Source organism: Sebastes fasciatus, chromosome 4 (genome assembly GCF_043250625.1).
Source record: "Sebastes fasciatus isolate fSebFas1 chromosome 4, fSebFas1.pri, whole genome shotgun sequence".
NCBI lineage: Eukaryota > Metazoa > Chordata > Actinopteri > Perciformes > Sebastidae > Sebastes > Sebastes fasciatus.
The window spans coordinates 3,172,644-3,195,216 of NC_133798.1; the positions used below are offsets into that span (position 1 = coordinate 3,172,644).

General features: G+C 42.2%; 1 protein-coding gene and 1 long non-coding RNA gene across 2 annotated transcripts in view; both read right to left on the reverse strand.

Annotated features, from left to right (window-relative positions):
• Positions 1-18,535, reverse strand: part of LOC141765508 (synaptic vesicle glycoprotein 2B-like) — a 60,222-nt gene extending 41,687 nt beyond the window's left edge. Inside the window, exon 1 of the mRNA XM_074631529.1 lies at positions 18,322-18,535. The gene's annotated coding sequence lies outside the window, so the exon portion shown is untranslated. The remainder of the gene's footprint in view (positions 1-18,321) is intronic.
• Positions 1-22,573, reverse strand: part of LOC141765528 (uncharacterized) — a 90,524-nt gene that overhangs the window by 41,687 nt on the left and 26,264 nt on the right. The gene's annotated exons all lie outside the window — the stretch shown is intronic.

Genomic DNA, 22,573 nt, shown 5'->3' on the forward strand with positions numbered 1-22,573 from the left:
TAGAGGAGAAGGCCTTGATGTGTACTATTTACACTAGAACATTTAAGTAGCTTTCATGAATGTGACTTGAATTTGGGTTAATTGAAGACTTCGGAGTCCTGGAGCAAAGTGAGGGAGACTAAATCAGAACACCTGGCTTAAGCCTTGTTAGGTTAATTGGAGCACATGCTTTTGATCTGTGGTGCTCTTAAAAACCAGGAATGGAATAAAAAACACCGTCACTGGTGTTAATCTGGAGACAAACCATTGAGTAAGCGAAAGTAGTAATACTGCTACTGAGCAAAAGAAAAAGTGGTTGGGCTGCAATTTGCCGTGAATTCAATGCAAATGAAAATGTAACTACACAAACAGTACAACAACTTCAGTTTTATTATCATATATATAAATATAATATATTTCATATTTCTCATATTCATGTTTTTGGTGACATGAAAATTAAACTGGCTTTAATAAGCATGAAGCAGAGATCAGAAGAGAGAGATTTACGACTGATAGTGGACCACCAAATAAAAACAAGACTGGTGAAATGAGTGAGGTTTTGTCTGGAAAAGTAGAACCTCCGGATAGTAGAGCACATGATGACCATTTGGACGGTTCAGATGACGACCTGAGCATAAATGGTAAATAAACCAAAGGGTTGGAAGAGCCAGTGCACAGTGAGGTAATAATGGATTACGGCCGCTGCTAGCACCATAAATTTTGCGTTATTTGCAACAACTATCTGCCTTAAGGTCTGATTCCCAAAAGATATTGCACTGATGATATTACGCTGAGCGCAGTTTCCCCTTTTTTTAACGTCAGATAGCAATTATCCAATGTTGCCTTTGTGCAAAGAACACAGTTGGTAGACTGATGGCAGAGAGAAAAAGCTGTAAGTCCTGACCACCGAGGTGCAGAGACATTCCTCAAAGATTCAGGCAAGGAATTGAAAACGTGACAGAGAGAAACCCTATTTAGAATTTAATATCCTGTCCGTCAGTGCTGTTGGTGTTTTCAAACACACAACTTCCGACTGTAAGATAATAATAATAATAATAATAATAATAGTTTTTAATTTATTGAGCACTTTTCAAGCCATAAGCACAAAGTGCTGTCCAAGATGAGGAAATTAAAAAACATAAGCAACACTAGAATGGCACTCGGAGAGCGCTGACCTCCGCCAACGCGTGACATTAAAAACAGATCACAGCTCACAGCTGGCAGTAACGTGAGGCGGTCAGCTTATTATTAACACGGTGTGTTTCCGTGTAACGTATCGGCGGATGCCTCTGTCATTCAGCAGCCTTGTTATGTCTGTATAACGTTACACTACGTTGTCTCTCATCCCGTCATCTATTGCTTTTTTTCTTTCTCACCGCGGATGGCCAGCAGCTCCCGCACACACATCCACACACGTATCTCTCTGCTCTCAGAAGGAGGAAGGAGGCGGGGTCATGCGTCATCAATGCGTCATCAGTTTCACTGCGCATGTGTTATACCCTGTCGTTGTAATGCTCCGGCTGATTGGAATCCGTAAAAGAATTCCTGAATCCGGATCATGATCCGGATCACCACCAAAATCGAATGGATTGTTCATTGTGCCACACCCCACCCCTCCAAAAAATCAAAGTCATTCAAATCCATTTCAAACTTTTGGAGTAATCCTGCTAACAGATAGACAGACAAACAGACCAACGCAGGTGAAAACATAACCTCCTTCTTAGGCCTTTGGCCTTGGCGGAGGTAATTAGGGACAATTGTAAGAGGTAAATTACTTATTAAAGAAGATGGCATGATTTGAAGTACGTGACTCCTCTTATAAATGCGTTTCAGTTACCACCAACTCTATGAAGAGGCTAATAATTTCACTGTAACTGCATGTAGCTATTAGCGCTGATCTTTGTGAATTGGACTGTTTTTGCAATGAGGTTCATTTGCATAGAAAGGGGCCAAATTTTGCATGAAATGTCAAATGCATATTACCTAATTTAAATATGTGTAAATAACACAAGAGAACCAAGACAGAGAAGTTAGGGGTGCAGTTCACCCTTTGTGGTGCTTTGAGAATTACACAGTTTATTTTTGTCTTATTTGTTCAGGTGCTGCACAATCCTTTGCCCCCGAGTATGTACCCTCCACATCTGCCACAGCATCTCTGAGAGAAGATCAACTGACACGTCACCACGTGGCTTCATTGTGATTTCCGGCCACCGTGAACAAAATATCTAAAGAATAAATGTTTTGTCATTTGGATATTCATGAGTACGAGTATTTTTTTTTTTTTATCACCACAAACTACATTTTAAAACAGTCTTGGTTTAGTCACATTTACGTTTGCTGAACACTATTTTAATGTTGTACAGAACAAACATCAGTCCTAGTGTAGCTCTAGAGTCGCTCTAATCCTACCTCTTGCAATCGACTATTTTAAGAAAAATCTCGGCAAGTCACTTTGACTTCAAACAGCTCAAACAAGCATTTTAGACTGGGACACCGGTGTAACTGATGAAATAAATGATGGTCCCATTTTATTTAGTGTGTCACAGCCATTCCAGTGAGCCAGCATGCTCAATAGGCTACCAGGGCCATAATCAACTTTATAATTACACCTGTGTTTACCCTGCAATGACATGTCAACATGGCTGCTGTGAAAAACAAAATATACAATAACTCTTTGGGGTTCTCTCCCATTTGATTGAGATGAAACCTCCTCTTAGGTGCTCACAGTTACAGCAGCAAAACAGCAAAACCGAGTCTCCAAAAAACAGGGCTAAGATGAGAATAAAAATGCTTTCAGTATCTCTTTTTGTAATATGCTGTTTATCTATGGGAGTGCATATCATTTGAATAATAATAATAATAATTTCAATAATGTCATGGTCTTTTTCTTGTTATTTTCTGTTTGAAGAACCAATAACGACCAAAAAACAGACTGGGAGCGAAAAAAAAACCAGAATGAGATAGAGAGATGAAAAAAAAGCAGAAAGAATGGAAGAAAGTGTGATATGACTCAGCAGTGGTGAATCATTTTATTGACAGCTGAATGGTAATGAGCGGCGGTGCAGCCATAGGTTGTTTTGTTACTGATAGCTGGCCAGCAGGAAATGAAAATCTGGACAGACCGAGTTAGTCTGTCCCACATCGGTCCATCTCTATCACATGACTGACCCAGCTTTATCCGCCTGCACTGACTGTCGCTCTCCTAATAAAGCACATAATTAATGTGATAGCAGAGTCAGCAGTGTGTCTGCAGGTTTCAGCAGGTTGAATTGAAGCTTTTTCTTCACTCAGAATGCCACGTTGCTGTGGGATGGCGTTCCATTCCTCAACCAGGATTGGTTGCAGGTCAGCCAGCGTGGTTGTGTCGGTCACTCTAACACGTACAGCACGCCCAAGCTGATCCCACAAGTGTTGAATTGGGTTGAGGTGTGGACTCTCGGCAGGCCGTTCCATTCTCTCTACTCCCACATTGTGGAGGTAGTCTGTGATAACCCTTCCTCTGTGGGGGCGAGCGTTGTTTCTTGGAGGATGAAGTTAGGTGCCAGATTGTGGAGATATGGGATCGCCACTGGCTGCAGAATCTCATCCCGATATCTCCCTGCATTGAGATGGCCTTCAATGATGACAAGCCTTGTTTTGCCTGTGAGGGAGATGCCGACCACCAAAAGCTGTTACTCGATCGGTGCAACAATCAGCATAGCATTCTCCGCGTCGTCTCCATACTTTGACCCTGCCATCCGACTTTGGCAGACAGATCCTGGACTCATCACTGAACATGACATTCCCCCACATGTTCAGGTTCCATTGTCTGTGTTGTCGACACCAGCGCCAACGGGCCTGACGGTGAAGGGCAGTCATTGCAGGCTTCCTGGTAGCCTTTTGAGAATACACTGTTTACCATTGGCAGAGCATTTTGGAACATTTTTCTTGGGCGCTCCCCACATAATCAGCTGTGCTGCTCATCCCACAAATGCATCATCCTTACAAGTTGGACATCATTACGAAGGTAAATAAACAGGCTTTCCAACGATGTAAAATACAATGACCATTAACATTGATACAACAGAGAAATATTCCACCAAACACAAGTTTCTGAACTTTGTTTTTCCAGTTTATAAAGAGAACTGGATACAGCGTTGGAGGCGGGCTCTCGTTCATTTCTATGAAAGTTGCTCAGTGGCGCGTGAAGCCAAAATTGCACGACTGCCGATTATCAAATAACCCAGATCTTCTGCACTGCTTCTGCATCCTTTAACTCCTCCTCCCAGCCCTCGGTCCAACCACTCAGTCTGGGTCTCATTCACATGAACAGAGGAAGGGAAATAACCCTGGATTCAGCTATTAGTGCATTTTACAACTTTCAAACCATTATTCACCACTATTCAAGTGTACATACTGGGAAGTTGATTTACTTCACAATGTTTTACAGACGTCTCTTTCCCAATGTAAGTCTATGGGAAAAAAGTATTTTGGGGTAAAATGGCGTCACGTGACAGACACGGAAGTTGTAATTCCACCATTTGGCCTATACTGTATGAAAATTGGCTTCAAAGTAATAACTTATTACATTATGCACAAAAGTGTTATGTTATGCACTCATGGTTTTCTTACATTTTGTGCAATCAATAATATTAATTTAAAAACATAAAATGTACTCTTTTGATCTCTATGAGGTTTTTCCAGTTCATAAAGGGAAGGGTGTGGTGGTTGGGTTGTTTAATTGATGTTTGTATGTCTCAAAGCCTTGATTGCAGTAGTTAAAGTGGTGAATTTTAATTGAATTGTTTATAACAATGGTTGGTTATCTGTATTGAAGCATATAACTGTTCTTTTATGGTCTGTAAACTGAAACGGATGTATTGTTGAGGTAAAGTTGGGTGTAAAGGTGTAAAATCCAGACAGCTTTGACATGCAGCTAATGTTCACTGACTCCAGATGTTGACAGCTGGTCTGATATATAGTGGGCGAGTACAGCCTACTTCTCCTTTTACTTTTCAAAATGATGATTCACTGTCTTCAATATTAATAATAATAATAATATGTATTAATTATGAATGCTTAAAATAGTAGTATTAATAATATTAATTCTTAATTACTATTGATAATTAACTTTGATTCATTGGTAAAATAAATGAGCATGAACAATAAGCTGACAAAGGAGTTATTTATTTACTTAAGGTTCACACACACCCACACACACACACACACACACAAATGTGCCTGGTTATAACATTTGCAGGTGCAGCTTGTCCATGAATATTAGATGAAACTTTGGTTTCCTCCAGGCTAGCAGCTAGCTCTCTGGATTCAGTCTGTTCTCTCTCTATCAGTATCTGTGAAGTTTGCAAAAACAGTACACATAACACTTTATCATAGCAGCATCCTATAAATCGGTCCACTTTCTAAACGCTTATCCAGGTCAGGGTGACCGCAACATCCTTCAATCTGGTGGGTTTTCCATTAGTGACAAAATCCTGGATCTCTTGGTAGATGTAGTCCTACTGTCCCTGTCATTTCTGCCCAGAACATTGTCAAACAGATGCCTATAGGCAGGGTCTGAAATTAACTTTTTTCACTTCTCTGCCACTCAGAAATTGTATCTGCCACTTTTGAAATCTCTGCGCTAAGTGAAGGAATAACATATTAGATCTGATGTCATTCAATGTTCGATATATTTTACATAAAAAACATTATAGACATGGTAAATTACAGTGTTCAAATTACACCGTCGCTTCTGGGGGAGCCCTATTTTTTGAGCATGGTAGGGTACTGTACACAGTACTGTGCTGTGTTATTGTCATCTAGAGTGGTTATTTGCATAAAACGCACAATTCAAATGATTATGACTCTTTAAATATTTGCTTTGATTAAAAAAAATCTTGGCAAGTTGTTATGAAGTTAAACAGGTCATATTACCTCTCTATTGTTTATTTTATATTGATGTGAAAACATCTCCTTCAAACAACTGGATTTATTCAAGTTTCTCGCCAAAAACTTAATTTTACGAGATTACTTTTGAATACATCATGATGACGTAGTTTACCTTCACCCAATTGTCATTTTGCTGAGCAGACTGTGAACGCCTCATAATAATAACTCAATGGCACCTCCGTTAATGTTAGTAGCTCCGCTATTTATCCAAGCAGGACTGTGCTGCTAACGGCTGCTAACAGCTAACGTTACGAACACTCATCCTGCTGATTTCAACACAGATTTATCAGGGAAAAATAGGGTGGTTTAGTAGCGCCATGCTGTTCAGCACTTTTTTTTCTGATGATACATGATATAGCGTGTGTACGTGTCATTGTGCAGTGTAACTGTTGGAGCATCAATAAGAGAAACCGATACACGGTGGCATGAGATGCCAAGAAAGCGGACAACTACGGTTCTCTATTCAACTAGCGTTTTCCCTGCCTGCCAAAGTGGCGGATGTCCTGATGATTTCACCCGCCCCTGCCAACAATTTACTCGCATTTGGCGGATGGCGGGTGCTAATTTCAGACCCTGCCAGTAGGGCATCCTTGATTGACTGGATCGCCTTGATGCAAAGAAGCAGCAGCTCCAGAAGAAGATCCTCCCATATTGCAGAGTTCCTCACTCTATCACAAAAATTCAGCTATCTCAGCTACTTATACATGACCATGTTACCAGTCGCCAATGTTGGAGTGATATCAACCTGTTAATCAAGACCCATGATGCTTTATGACTTAGCTTTCTTTTCACCACCAACGTCTGGTACAACACTGAGATTACGTCAGGTAGTGCATCCAAACCTTTGGTCCATCACACTATCCTCACTTTTGGCCTCGAACTCAGAGATGAAGCAATACAAAGTGTACAACGCAAAGTTTAGTGAAGCCAGATGAGCGACATTGTCTGCCAACAGTAGAGATGCCAATCAAATGTCACACTTTTCAGACCCTAACTGTGCCTTGATATCCAGCCCATCAATGTGATCAACAACATTTTAATGGATTTAAATGATACTCTCCACACATGTTTTAAAACATATGAAAAATAATCTCCTTTGATATTATTTATTTTCTGTGTGATATGAGTTTTCCACATTGTTCTCCCTCATTCAAAAATCCAAGTTAAGTCGTTTACAGCAGTGTTTCCCAGTTATTATTTTTATTATTATTATTAGATATTTTTTCTGGGGACCCACTTTTTAAAAAGGACATATTATTGCAAACTGTGATAATAACAAATTTGTGTGTAAATGAACATTGCTAACAAGTTTTACTGACATGTCCACTTCAGCTCATATTATCATGAATAGGTAAACCAGACATTTTGAAGAGATGTATATTTGATAAATCAAATTAAGTTTACGCATGTGTTATTGCTGGCAAATGTTCGCTAAAGAAACACTGTTAAACACTAACTGTTACTGTACATGTTTCAGTTGTCTGACGATAGAAACTGAAAAATAATGAAATGAAAGCAGCTAAACAGTGACTGTGCGACCTAAATTTAAACACAGCATAGGTGATGACGGAGAGCAGGAGAGGATTGAATAGAGGTTTATCCTGCTGAGACTGTCTGTCTTTATTTAGCTGTTTTTTTCCCTCTAATTAGGCATTTTCACTGTGGTCAGAGACTTGAAAACACGTAGTGTTAAGCCTCGGACACACCAGGAACGTCAGGAGTGCATGGCGGCTGTGTGGCATGGTGGCTGCGTGATTCACGCATCGGGCGTTCACACCAGCTGCATTTCACCTGCGTGTCTACTGTGTTTCTGTTGCTGCAGCTGCTGCTGTCAGCTCTTTCTTTCTACATAGAGTTTGCCTTTTAGTGGCCATTTCATTTCATTGTAAATATCATTTATATTTATTTTAAACAGAGAAAGGTTAAGAAACGTGTGGTAATTTGTAAATAATAGTAATAATCGACAATTAAAACTCTGTACTATATTCATTCATGGAGCTCTCCAAGTCACTGCATGTTCTATAACAGTGGTTCTCAAACTTTTTTCACCAAGTACCACCTCAGAAAATATTTGTCTCTCCAAGTACCACCATTATGACCGATGTTAAAATACAGTAGCGTAGGCCTACCATATTAAGCAATGCACAGTTCACGCAGGAGGCAAATTTATTCCTAATAAGAATATTACTTATTGTTGACTTTTGTCAAAGCAGTAGCACTAGAACTGGCACTTAAACTCTTCCACACAACTCTCATACTACGCATGAACAGCCTCTCACACTAGACCTGCACCATATGAGGAACATCTGACATGTGCGATAACATTGTTGATTATTACGATGATGATGTGACTTGTGATAAATAAACAAATATTGAAGTGTGCATATTAGCTATACATATACTGTATTTAAAATATAACTAGACTAAATGTTGTTTCTAGAGCAGCAACAGTAATGTTTACAACAGCAGAGTCACCATATAAACTCCTTAATATCTCACTGGAAACAATCTAAAATGTTAATAAAATAAATTATTTAAATTAATTATTATTATTTAAGTGAAGTTTATAAAGACTGAAGAACACAGACATCAGTCAGTATCAGTCCTTCCTCTGTCCTCTGTCCTCCTGTCCTCTGTCCTCCTCCCTCTGCTGCAGTAACATTAGGTTTGATAGAGGGAAGAGGGGCTGTTTGCATTCAGCCAGCTGATGAGTTTACAGGTAAGATATGTTACAAACTAACCTAAACAGTCCGACTACACAGCCTACTGCCAGCTTTAGTTTTAGCTTGTGTGGCCGAGGGTTTATGATACTTTATGAAGATAATAAATTAATAACAAAGAGGCTCAATCTGCAGCGCATCACCGCTTCACACCTTCCGTTCCTTCACAATAAACTCCCCGGACACTGAACACTGGATCACAGCTCACTAGAGGGAACTAAAGTCAGTCACAACTCAACTAAATAACTTACACGTGTTTACAGTAAGCTGTTAACCGCCGAGCTAACCATGCCTGTCTAAAGCGGCAGAGGAGAGACTGCAGACAGAGCAGATTGAAAAGTTGCTTTCCTCCATGCTACATAATGATGCTGATGTTTTTTCAAGTCTGTCCGCAAGACGACAATCAAACAGCTTTTAAAATGCTTGTTTTCTGAATGGAGTTTGGATCGATCAGTGCCAGGCTATGCTAACATTGTAGCTGCTCCATTAACACTCCATCTAGGAATAAATACGGCAGCAACAACGTCAGTGATGACATAAACTTTAGGGAAGTATGTATATATTGTTACACACCACTTATATGATGAATGCTTTTGATACACATGCTTTAATAAAAAACTGAAATACTGTTAACCTTGCATACTGTCTGTCATGCTAATACCTTTTCACCTTGTATAAAATGTATAATATACTGACTAGTAAATGTTACCATTTACTATTACTGAATGTCATTTGTTTATAAGTGAGATATAGAAGATATAAGTGGAAAAAAAATTTCACAAAACATCATAGACATGACCACCGTCTAGCCACAAATTCACATACTGACCATATACGGTCCAGACATATACTCCGTTTGACCGAGTCTTGTTATGTATTATAGCGCTGCTGTGCCTCTCTATGGCATTGTGATGGCGACAGCTAAAAGCACTACAGCCAGCACTACGCACACTACGGCAGAATGGCACTGGAGGACATCAGTCATAAGCCTGGATCCATAGATGTACAACATCATGGGAGCTGTATTGTACAGTCTTGCCTGTACTTTTGCTACTGTAATTCATTGTGTTTATATATTACTGTGTTGTTACTTATAGCTGTTGTGCTATTATTATGGTTGCTGTGCATCTCTCTCTCTCTCTCTCTCTCTCTCTCTCTCTCTCTCTCTCTCTCTCTCTCTCTACCCAATCTGTCGAGGCAGATGGCCGCCCATCCAGAGCCTGGTTCTGCCCAAGGTTTCTATCCATTAAAAGGAAGTTTTTCTTGCCACTGTTGCATCTCTTGTTGGGTCTCTAAACTATGGTGTACGGTCTAGACCTGCTCTATATATAAAGCGTCTCGAGATAACTTCTGTTGTGAATTGACGCTATATACAAATAAATGTAATTTAATTTAATTTAATTTAATTTAATTTAATTTAAATTAGTTTTGTATAAATGTAATTTCTATGAGATGGGGATGGCAATGTATAGCTGTTTCCATAGGTCAAGATCCCCTCCCCCCAAGGTCAATCCAAACATTACAGTCAGGAAACACTACGGAAAACACAATACACAACTCTAGACAACACTCCACATGCCTGTGAACTGAGAGGAGTGGAGTGGAGATGCATATCATACTTTAACAGAGAAGCCACACCTCTTATTTGACAAGAAGTCTGTTTTCATGACGACCTTTTCATTTTATTGATTTTGGAAAGAAACTGATGTGATAAACTGTGTGAGCAGAAAGAGCCCTGCTCAGACCCATGATGGATGTGAGGAGAGGAAGCTGGAGAGAAGGCTACAGAGTCAGCCCAGTCATTTAGACAAAATTAATAATGCATCGCGTTCTATCTACAGCAGGAAGAGACCTCATGCAAACACACACACACACACACACACACACGCACACACACTTTAGGTACAGTGCAGTCTACTGTATCAAATCGCAGCAGAAGTAAGCTGCACTCTGGTACAGCAGCATCATCAAATATGAGCTATCAGCTGGATTTAAAGGACCATGCCGTTCTTTTTCGATGTTTACCACAAATCCTCCATTTTGCTGTTTTATTTATCTATGAAATTCAGTTTGCAGGTAGTAATCCCTCACACTGAACATGTCTGCTTTCATTTTTGTCAGTTATAGGCCTACTGTTTTTGTATTGACATACCGGTGTAAGTTATTTTAAAGGTCTCTACTGCTTTACCATGCAACTGTGATCAAGCCAGAAAAGGACTCGACCAGGTCTGGTTTCAGGCCAAATTATTGAAAACGTCACCATGAGACTCTACCAAAGAATACACTCTTCATTGAATAGACTCAAATTCTCACTTTATTTCTCAGTGGGTTCCCCTTCAGCACCGGTAAGCCCCAAAATGGAGACAGAGATGTGAGCTGTTAATAAGTCAAAGGACAATTTATTTTGAGACTGTAAAAATGTTTAAAAATATTAACATACAAATGCAATGTGGAGTGGCAATCTCAACCCTTACGGGTAATGACAACTGGTTATGTTTGTCACAAATATTCTAATATGAAGCCAACAAGCCAACCAATACGAGGGTACCGTGGCTGCCTGAAACACTCTCACAGTCAGTCTGTACTTTGCAGGGAAGATATCAAAGTTACCCAGGATGGCGCCGTGATTGGCAGCCTCGGTGTTGCGCCCTCTAGTATTTTTGCTCTCCCTCTCTGGTTACGTTCACCAGGGAGGAACTTTTGAACATCCGACAAGAAACTTGTTAAACTTTTCCACCGTTTTTCATCCAACCGGAAAGTTTTACAGAGCTTTTAGGTGGAGGAGCAGCAGCTCTCTATGGGATTACCAGGAGACGCAAACGAAGGAAACGAGCTGCTGCGCTTGTTAAACTGAGACAGCAAATACAGACTTTTGATGATCCGCCGACCTGTGCTTCCCTGAAACCTGGCTCGGTGAGCACATCCCGGACGTTTCACTCCATCTGCCGTACCGCTTAACGGAACTATCGGGGAAAACGAGAGGAGGCGGAATCTGCTTTTACATATACAAAGGTTGGTGAACAGATGTGACAGTGTTGAAGAAAACATGCAGTCCTCACTTAGAGACTATTTTCATAAACTGCAAAACATTTTATTCACCGCAGGAGTATTTCTCGTTCATTCTGGTCGGTGTTTACATCCCAACTTTGGCCTGTGTTAGTGAGGCGTTACAACACCTGGCTGACCAGATTACTAGCCTGGAGAAAAATCATCCAGACTCCCTGCTCATTGTTCTTGGGGACTTTAAGAGTGCAAACCTCGGCAAAGAGCCACCTAAATACAGACAACATATTAAGTGTCCCACCAGGGATAATAACAAACTGGACCACTACATTAAATCGGAGGTTCTCAAACTTTTTGGGGCCAGGGAGCCTTACAGGGGAGAACATTTTCCAAGGACCCCTTTTGGTAACAGCAATTAAGCATATACTTACTACCATTTGTACTCTTAGATGTCATTGCAACTATTTGTATTCTAAAACTTTTTGAATTAAATACATCAGACCTGTTTTTATACTGATAAACAGAAACACATTCCATTTTGAATCATGTCAATACCACTTATACAGTGGACACTGATGATACGGACCCAACGGACTTGTGAAACCATACTCACGAGCCCCCGGCTGAGCGATGCTGTGTTGGAGTTCTCCCCAGAGAATGAGAGGTTCGCCTTTCTGCGGCTGCGAGTCGCTGGGAGGAAGTCTCTGACTGTTGTTTGTGCTTATGCACCAAACAACAGCTCGGAGTACCCGACCTTCTTGGAGTCTCTGGCTGGCATCCTGGAAAGGGTGCCGACTGGGGACTCTATAGTTCTGCTGGAGGACTTCAACGCTCACGTGGGCAACGATGGAGAAACCTGGGAGGGAGTACTTGGTACCAGAACACCCTTGGCCAACAGTTGATGATCGACTTTGTGGTTGTGTCATCAAATCTGCGGCCGTATATTTTGGACACTCGGGTGAAAAGAGGAGCAAAGCTGTCAACTGATCACCACCTGGTGGTGAGTTGGATCAGATGGTGGGGGACGCTGCCGGACAGACAAGGAAAGTTTATTCTAGAGTGCTGGAAAGGAGGCGCCGACCGATTTTCGAACCTCGGATCAAGGAGGAGCAATACGGATTCCATCCTGGTCGTGGAACAGCGGACCAGATCTTTACCCTTGCGGGACTGTTCAAAGAGTCATGGGAGTTTGTCCATCCAGTCTACATGTGTTTTGTGGACTTGGAAAAGGCTTACGACCGTGTCCCCCGAGAGAGTTCAAGTATCTCGGGGTCTTGTTCACGAGTGAGGGTAAAATGGAGCGGGAGATGGACAGGCGGTTAGATGCGGAGTCAGCAGTTACGGGGGCGCTCTACTGAACCGTTGTGAAGACATAAGAGTTCTGTCATTTCCTCTCCTTTTGTCCTTGCTCCTAGCTGTTATGACTGTTTCTGTGTTAAGTGCGTTTCGAGAGATGCATACAAATTCCTTGTATGTATGTACTTGGCAGCCTCAAGCTGAAAATCTCACACATTTAACACTGAGGCGGTGCAGCACACAGGAACGCCGGTCTGAAATGTATTTAAAACAAACAAAGCAGCAGCATCGTACTACAACTCACGTAGCATATCTCGACCAGGGAATGAGAAAAGACACCACAGCAGTAGCAGGAGACGAAGTTCTAACTCACACAGGCTCTGCCCTCTACTGGAGTCTATAGGTAATACTCTCCTCCAATCATGAGCACACATTCGCCCACTGAAAGTTTGCATAAGCGTAGCTGGCCAATCAGAACATGTCTACTCGAATACATGCGGACCCACAGTAAATAAGACAATACACACGCTCTCTGCTATCCTTTTTCTCTTCAGCGAATGCCGATTTGTCCACTGTCTACTCATCTCCACAGATGGAGTCGCCGCTTCAAGAACCGCCTGCTTTGACTGCCCGCTGGTGATGAACACCAGGGATGGGCTGCTGTGGGCCCCACGCTTCCACAAAGAACAAGGTGGTGAGCCGTCTTAGGGTGTAGGGTTGCACGGAAACATCTTAACCTGGTGTCCCCCCCTTGATGACGGCTCACCTGCTTCTGTGGTCATCTGGCTGTCAGAGAGCGGGAAGCCTCTACCGCCGCTGCTGCATGACAGAGAGACGCTGGAATATTATGACAAGATATTTCACCTGGAGGGACAGCTGGCTCTGTTGCTAACTATCTGGGTGTGTTGGGCGTTTTGCTAGCGTCTTCCCAGCCAAATGTCCCCTCCCTCGCCATCTCAGACTGACATTTTGGACGGCAGCTCAGCCAATACACATCACTCCAACTTCACTCTGGGGGAAGGGGGAGTACACGCATGTCTATTTCTCACTCAACGATCTCTTCACGGGTGATGAGGGGATGACACAGTGACACAATGTCAGCTGCTTTATTACAGGTGAGCCAGCTGTGATGTGTTCACTGACCTCATCACCGGTGTTACCGTCCACGTCTGACCGTCCTGTGTATTTGTATTTGTCTGTTTAACTGGGGTGCAGTATTTCATTCATTTTGTCAATTAAGGCTGGCCAACACGTCACTCGCTTCTCTGGAGCATCTGGGCTACACCTCCGGACCATCCCACCTGTGTTCACGCCCAGTCTTCCCCGACCACGACTGGCCCCTCTTCCCCTTTCGCGCCTTCGGTCCCAGCCGCCAATCAGCAGCCTGCATGATCCGCCAAGCAATACATCCCTTACAATAGTTGCGCTACATGTAGTGTTTTATTGTCTATTTCCACAATAGCTTTATGGGTGACTGCCTAAATGTATTTTGTTTCACACAGATAAGATAAAGCGCAGTCAGGTAGTTTTAGTTTCTTTTCGGCCGTTGTTGGCTGTAGGTAAGTAGGAGGTTTTTAGATGGGTTAGGAAGTGTGTTTGATTTTGTTTGTTTTATGGTTTGGCGTCACTAGTAGCCCTTCCTTTGTTCCACGCCTCTCCTAACTCCTTTCTGTGTTGTATTTTGGAGCAACAGAAGCTCATCTTTCTGTGCTTTTGTGTTAGACACCGTATGCTAAACAATAAACTGCAGTGTTTGCCTGACTACATCTGCAGTCTTGTTGCTTCCTTTATCCCTAGACATCTACGGGGTTGTAACAACCGGCTTGGTCCTTTCCATGTTCTCGGGAGGGATTGAACACAGTGACGCGATGTCTGCTGCATCTTTTTCAAGCCAGCCAGCAATGATGCATTTGAGGACCTCATCTCCGGCTCGGCCCTTTCCATAACGGTCTCCCATGAGCCAGCCTTCCGTTTATGGAAGGTCTGGTGGCGATGAGGGCTGAGACAGGGTGGCCCAAAGCTGGTTGCTCGTCCTCTAACACAGTTTTACGGGGAGTGGCGACATCCTTGATTCTGTATTTAACGTTGCAAACCGTCACATGGAGGTCGGTGTGAGTGGATGGGTCAACGATCTATAGCGCATGGTCTAAAGTGCATGGCTTAAGTGCATATAGGGCGTGTCCAACTCCTCTTTTGCTCATTCAACATTGCATAATCTGAGCGCAAGGTAAGGGGTATAGGGGCTTTATTTAGTCTCTTAATCAATCATAGGTTTGTTTTGGGCGTAACATAAACTAAACCAATCAGAGTGTCATTTCTCATTCCCTTTAAAAGCAAGGTACGCCTGCACCGGGCACATCGCTATTTATATGGCAGTTTCGACAAATTGGAGAAGTGAGGTTTTTTTTGCAGTGAAAATGTTGGTTTTGAAAGGCTAAACACCAACAAATATGGGTTGAAGCATATTCTTTTGTAATATAAAAACATTTTATGAATTTTGGAAATGATTACATCCATCTTTTTTTCAATACATTTTGACTTTTGTACTTTACAATGCTCTGGAGCTTTTGGAAACATTGATGATGATCACACGAGTCGGAAACAATCCTACGCAACCATCACTGGAATCTAATTCTAAATAAATAATATTAATAATAAATGTTATAATAATAACAATTAGTATAATACTAATAATATAAGTACAACCTAAAACGTTTCATATTCTGTATACTGATTAGGAGGGCACTCAGTTTACTATTCGTAGTCGTCCCTTGATGGGGGGGTGCTGAATTAATGCCGTAGCATATTGTGAAGGGAGGGAAGGGTCAGGTATGTGATCCTTGGCTGGCGGACCCTATGCCTCCGGCGTCTTCCCATCCTCTTGTCCCATCAGCAACTCCATTTGACTGCATATGAGAAAATGCACTGATGACCTATTTAACTGAGGAGGAAATCGCTGCTGCGTGTGCCTGTGTGTAACAGACAGACTGTGCACGCGTTGTGAACCTGCTTATCTAGGCGCATCTTACTATCTGAATAATGTGCCCTTTCATACTGCGGCAGACTTTAGACCAGCTTTTTGTTGGTCAATCGCTTTCTGCTGCCTCCAAGATGGCACAATGGGTCTGACCACACCTCATTTTCAGACCAACCCGCCATGGGCGCACAGATGGGCGCAAGTACTTTTGCTTCTTACACAATGTGGCCGCTGGGTGTGAAAATGACTACTGCATCGGCCTGAAACTAGCAATGACAGTTGTGCTGCTGTGCGCTGGGCGCCACTTTATGCAGGGTGTAAGATCGGGTCCTATAAGAGTCTGCAGCCGTGCTCGCAGCTCTGTGAGACTGTGCACTGCTGTATGGCTAAATGCTAATTTCGGCATGCTAACATGCTTGCAATGACGATAATAACATGCCAATGATCCAACCGAAGTATTAGACAAATTCAAATTTTGACCTGATGATGGCACTAAAGGAAAGGTCAGGGGATAGCAGCAAATTGACTACAACTCATCCTCAGGGGAACATGAAATTAACATTTCATGACAATCCATTCAACAGTTGTCGCGGCATTTCAACCCGAGACAAAAATGTCAACCCGTTGGTGGCACAAGTAGGGAAAGTCAGGGGATCAACAAAGTCATTAGGACACACATCGTATGGGAACCATGACTTAGTGTGCCAACATATGACCAAAATGGTCCAGACTGAACTTGGAAGTGACAAAGTTTGGAGGACTGGCCAATTCTGTTGATGTTTTGAGGTCAGTCAACACATAATCACTCACTCATCTCATCTTCAACCATTTATCCGGGGTCGTGTCTCGGGGGCAACAGCTCCAGTAGGTGACCCCAAACTTCCCTTTCCCGGGCCACATTAACCAGCTCTGACTGGGGGATCCCGAGGCGTTCCCAGGCCAGTTTGGAGATATAATCTCTCCACCTAGTCCTGGATCTTCCCCGTGGCCTCCTCCCAGCTGGTCATGCCTGGAACAACTCCCAAAGGAGGCGTCCAGGGGGGGGCATCCTTACCAGATGCCCGAACCACCTCAGCTGGCTCCTTTCAACGCAAAGGAGTAGCGGCTCTACTCCGAGTCCCTCACAGATGACTGAGCTTCTCACCCTATCTCTAAGGGACGCCAGCCACCCTCCTGAAAAAAACATTTCGGCCGCTTGTACCCGCGATCTAGTTCTTTGGGTCATGACCCAGTCCTCATGACCATAGGTGAGAGTAGGAACAAAGATAGAGAGCTTTGCCTTCCGGCTCGGCTCTCTTTTCGTCACAACGGTGCGGTAAAGCAAATACAATACTGCCCCCCCCCCGCTGCTCAAATTCTTCGGACAATCTCACGTTCCATAGTCCCTTCACTCGCGAACAAGACCCTGAGGTACTTGAACTCCTTCACCTGGGGTAACACATAATAATTTCTTTTAAACGACACTCTACAACATTTGGACTCTATTTGAAGGAACACAATCCCGATTTGACCGGTTAACATAACTTTGAGACCAAAGGGTGCTGAGGACACGTCTACCACACTGACACATGTACACTCTGGGTGACTGTACACAAATTACCATACAAGACGCTTTGTCATGGAGCAGTTGTGGAACACGGTAAGGACCCAGAGACCAAAGCCCAGCTTGTTTTTCTGCTAAATGTTCACCTTTTGATGTGAAGTCCATGTTACACAGCAAATGAGTCAACAGTGGCACATCAAAAGTCCTTAACCCATTGTAAAAATGCTCATGCTATTAAATGGAGTGTACATATTGCAAGAAAAAGAATGTAACGTGAGATGTATGTGTGTGTGTGTGTGTGTGTGTGTGTGTGTGTGCGTGCGTGTGTGTGTGTGTTTGTGCATTGATTACATAATGCTGTTGGCAAGCAATCCCAGCTAAAACAGGAGCTTTCATGCTTCCTGCTTCTTATAAATAGATTTATGTCCCCATTTACTTTGCACCTTTTTAAGGACTCTAAACTGATTGCCTTCACAATGTTTGTTCTCTTCACAGTGTATTTTCTCTGCATTAGCCTATACAGTACAATCTGTGTACATACAGCTGGTCATCTACTATTGGAGCAAAAGTTCTGTTGTCTGATCTGCCTGTGCTCTAAACAGTAGGTTATCTCCTCTGCTCATCGTGGAGTCCGGAGTCAAGACTTACAAATCATATAAAACATGGTGATACTGCATTTTATCTGAGAATTACACTTAGTTAAGCCATAGAACAAACTCCATAATAATTTTAAATATCAGATTATTCTCCTAAATCTTAAAATAAATCAAATCCCAAGATAATTTTGGGGTCAAGACTCATTTTTTGCTATACAAACCAAGTCAAGTACAACACAAACAACTCAACCTTGCATTGAAAATAACTTCTCTTACCAGAACAGATCAAACTGAAGTTTATATCCAATCGATGGCGTCAAGACCTCACAACAAATCTATCTTAAAATCCATTCGTAGCCGTATCATTCTAGTCTGAAGTTTCTACACTGTATCTATAAAGAGCATCAACACAAGAGACAGGGCTGAGGGATTAGGCCAACGGATAGTGCCAGCCTCTCTCTCTCTCACTCTCTCTCTCTCTCCCTCCCTCTCTCTCTGCAGCACTCCTCCCTGCTGCCACCCACCCACCACATGTACAATGGTACAGTCCACTTCTGTACTGCAGTACGTGCAAGAACATGCCATTTGGCTTACTGGTCAGGGGAGAAGGGGTTGGGGCGGGGGTGGGCTTTGAAAGGAAAGAGACATATGGGTAGCCGGTGGGAGGGGGATGGATGGATGGATGGATGGAAGGAGGCAGGGAGGGAGGGACGGATAGATGGAGTGGGAGGTGGAGTAAGGGAGTGACAGATGTGTTGACTTGGAGAGCGGAGATTCTTGATGAGATGCTTCCGCTACAATGATGGAAAAGTCCTGCAGCTTTACACAGATATACTGTATAATGATGACCTTCTGTGTGTGTGTTTCAGTTTAGTTAGATGTGCTTTCTTCATGTTTCACCACATTCATTCCCTCCTTTCTTTATTCAGCTAACTACGACAATGCTATCTCTTTGCATTTAAGCGCCACCATTAGCCCTTTTCACACAGAAATTCTGCAACACTGACGTAAAGAAGATCCGTTATTATGACAGCTTTGTTTTTCACTGAGCCAAACAACAGTGGCAGAATAAGCTATTATTTCTTTTGGAATATCTCTCACGGATATGGTTGAAAACGACAACATAGTCATTTTAACCCAAACCACAGTCTGTTTTCCTTTTGTTGTCTAAACCAAAGCAAGTGGTTTTGTTTGAATTCACAACGTGTTTACGGCGACCGTAGTGGAGCATTATAGTTTGACGCGCTGGGCTACCCAGTGCGTTAGAAAGTGACGCCAAGGGTTCCTGACCAGAACGGGTTGGTGTGTGTGTGTGTGTGTGTGTGTGTGTGTGTGTGTGTGTGTGTGTGTGTGTACACTGCACCAGAGGCAGACCATATGGAGCACCTATTGTGTGCTCATTAGTAATTTAGTTCAAGCTGGGAGAGAAACAGCCAAATCATGCATGCACACACACACACACACACACACACACACACACAGAGAGATGCTGCCTGATGTTTCTGGTGTTTACTTTGCCCTCAAGCAGAGAGAGGAAAAATAAAGAACTCCAAAGCAATAATTGCATCATGTATATATTTTCATATTATTTTCTGTGATTTATTTCAAACCACTGAATGTCACCACAGTTTATAAAAACCTAAAAAATGTAAGGACATATTTCAAGTCATGAATTTCAGCATGTTAACATCTCCTACAAAGAGCCTTATGATGGCTTATCTGAATATCTGCAGTGTCAGAAATAAAGGTACATGAACTGAACAGTCTCACTCAGAATAACACCATCCACATCTTGGCTGTGTCCGAGACCCACTTGGATGTTACCATCCAGAATGCTGAGGTAGCTATTGATGGCTATAACATCTTCAGGAGGTGGAGTAGCGATATATATATATATAAAACAATTTCCCTGCAACACTGTGGGCTGAGCTCATGCCAAATAACTTAGAATCCCTATGGGTTAGAGTACATCTTCCTCACTTAAAACCAATCTTGATAGGTTGTTGCTACAGGCCTCCTGGAACTGATACTCATTATCTGAATGACTTCTGTGAGCTAATCGACAGAGCTGCACATGTGAATGGTGACATTTTCATATTAGTGGACATGAATATCGACTGGCTTGCAAGTCAATGCCCAATGAAAAACAAGATGGTATCATTAGTCGATGATTGTAATCTATCACAGATAATTTCTCAACCGACCAGAGTCTTTACTAGCAGTGCTGGTTATACATCTGCCACTTGCATTGACCGTATCTACACAAATGCTCCTTAGCGCTGCACTAAACCAGTCTCTCTACCTGTAGGGTTCAGTGACCATAACATTATAGCTATTACCAGGATAACCAAAATCCCTAATGTGGTGTCAACATTATTAATAAGAGAATCTATAAAAAATTCATCTCTGAACGTTTTTTGGAGGATGTCATGAATGTAAACTGGGCTGATGTGTATGCTACAAAGGAGCCTGAGACTTCTTCACATATTTTTATGAACATCTTTATGAGGATTGTCGACAACCATGCTCCCATGAAGAAGTATACTGCCAAATCCAGACCAAGAGATAGATAACTCTGTGATAACAGGTGCAGTGTTACTGGATTCCAGCGTGGCTTTTGATCATAGATCGTGATCTTTTAATTAGTAAACTACAACGCTATGGATTTAGATCAAGTGCCGTCACATTTATGAAGAATTATCTTTCATGCAGAACACAAAGGGTGTATTATAATGGCAGCATGTTAAAACTGTAAAGGGGCTTGACTGTGGCCTGCCGCAGGGCAGCTGTCTTGGACCTCTCCTGTATTCCATCTTCACAAATGACTTACCATTTTGTTTTGCATAAAGCGAGTATACAAATGTACGCCGATGATTCAACACTGTATTAAGCAGCAAATACTAGCGGAGAACTAGACCAAGTTTTATCTTCAGACTTAAACTTGGTCTTTGAGTGGATATAACAAAAACAATTGGTACTAAATATCTCAAAAACCAAATCTATTATTCTGGGATCTAGTCATAAGCTGTCATCTATGCACACACTGAATCTCCACTTGGATGGTGAACCTATACAGCAGGTGGATAAGGTCACATTACTGGGACTAACTATAGACAGTCAATTGTCATGGATAGATAGATAGATAGATAGATAGATAGATAGATAGATAGATAGATAGATAGATAGATAGATAGATAGATATACTTTATTGTCATTGTCATTGAAAACAACGAAAAACCGTTTAGCAGCTCTTTGCAGCGAAAAACAAACATTAAAACATTCAGTCACAAGTAGAACAATAAATAAGTGGATCATCATAAAGTGCAAATTATGGTTCAGCAGCATGGGTAGAGCACATTGACACAATTGTCAGGAAATTGGGAAATGGCATCTCCATGGCAAGAAAATGCCTTTCGTATGTTCCAGCACACATTCTGGGACAAGTAGTTAAATCTTTAAGTTTAAGCCACCTGGACTATTGCTCACCTGTATGGTCTTCTGCATCAAAAAGTTTTGGAAAGATCTTAGAACTTGGTTTTTGAGGAGGGAAGGGATTGAGCTCAAAATGTTGCTGACATCACGGATTACTTTGTGTTGTTTAAATATTTGATCTGCTGAAGGCAACTTTGATGATTTCATATTAAATAGCTCATAGAGCCGAGCAGCTGAAAACATATTTTATAATATGGTCCATCTCTCTATATTCGGTCACAGATCACCCCTCAGACATATACATATGGTTTGAACCAACTGGCCTTAATCCCCTTCCTTCCTATCAAAGTTACACCAGTTGTTTTGCAGGCAGGTTTGGTTTGATCTGTGGTCAGTAGATCAGGAGTAGAAAGCAATAGATGTCCACAAACACACACACACGCAGGGGATGGGGAAGATCCTTAATCCCAGCAGCATACTGTGACACTGCAGTATAAAGCTGATGGCAGAGGATTATATCGGACATAATCGGGCAGCCAGTCAACCAGGCGGTCAGTCTGAGAAACAGGAGACACACTTAACAATTAAAAACCTGACTCCGATATTATGAAGAGTCTACGGTGATCTACACAACCGATCACAGGCCAACAAAGATGTTGACACGTTATCTCACAGTGTCAAGGATTTAGGATTGAAATTTCCCAACAGTCCCAAAACAGTTATACATGTCATCATTATGCCATCATGGTTGATTTCTGTTTAAAACCTGAACACAACCACAGTAATCTGAGCACAGTGTGTTTGCCTAGTCATTGACTAGGACATTGCAGTACATTGACTGCAGCAGGGAATTCAAAACTGAGCTGATGCAATACATTATCGGGACTCATCAGGTTCAGGTTGGGTTTAAGGCCAGTTTCCTTCCGTGGATCAACAAAGTATCTCTTCATTCATCATTAGGGATGCACCGATACCACTTTTTTTCAGAATGAGTACAAGTACAAGTACTTACATTTGGGTACTCGCCGATACCGAGTACCGATACGGGTACTTCTCTGTGCCAACAGCCAGCTGGAGGGTGTGAGCAACACACGGC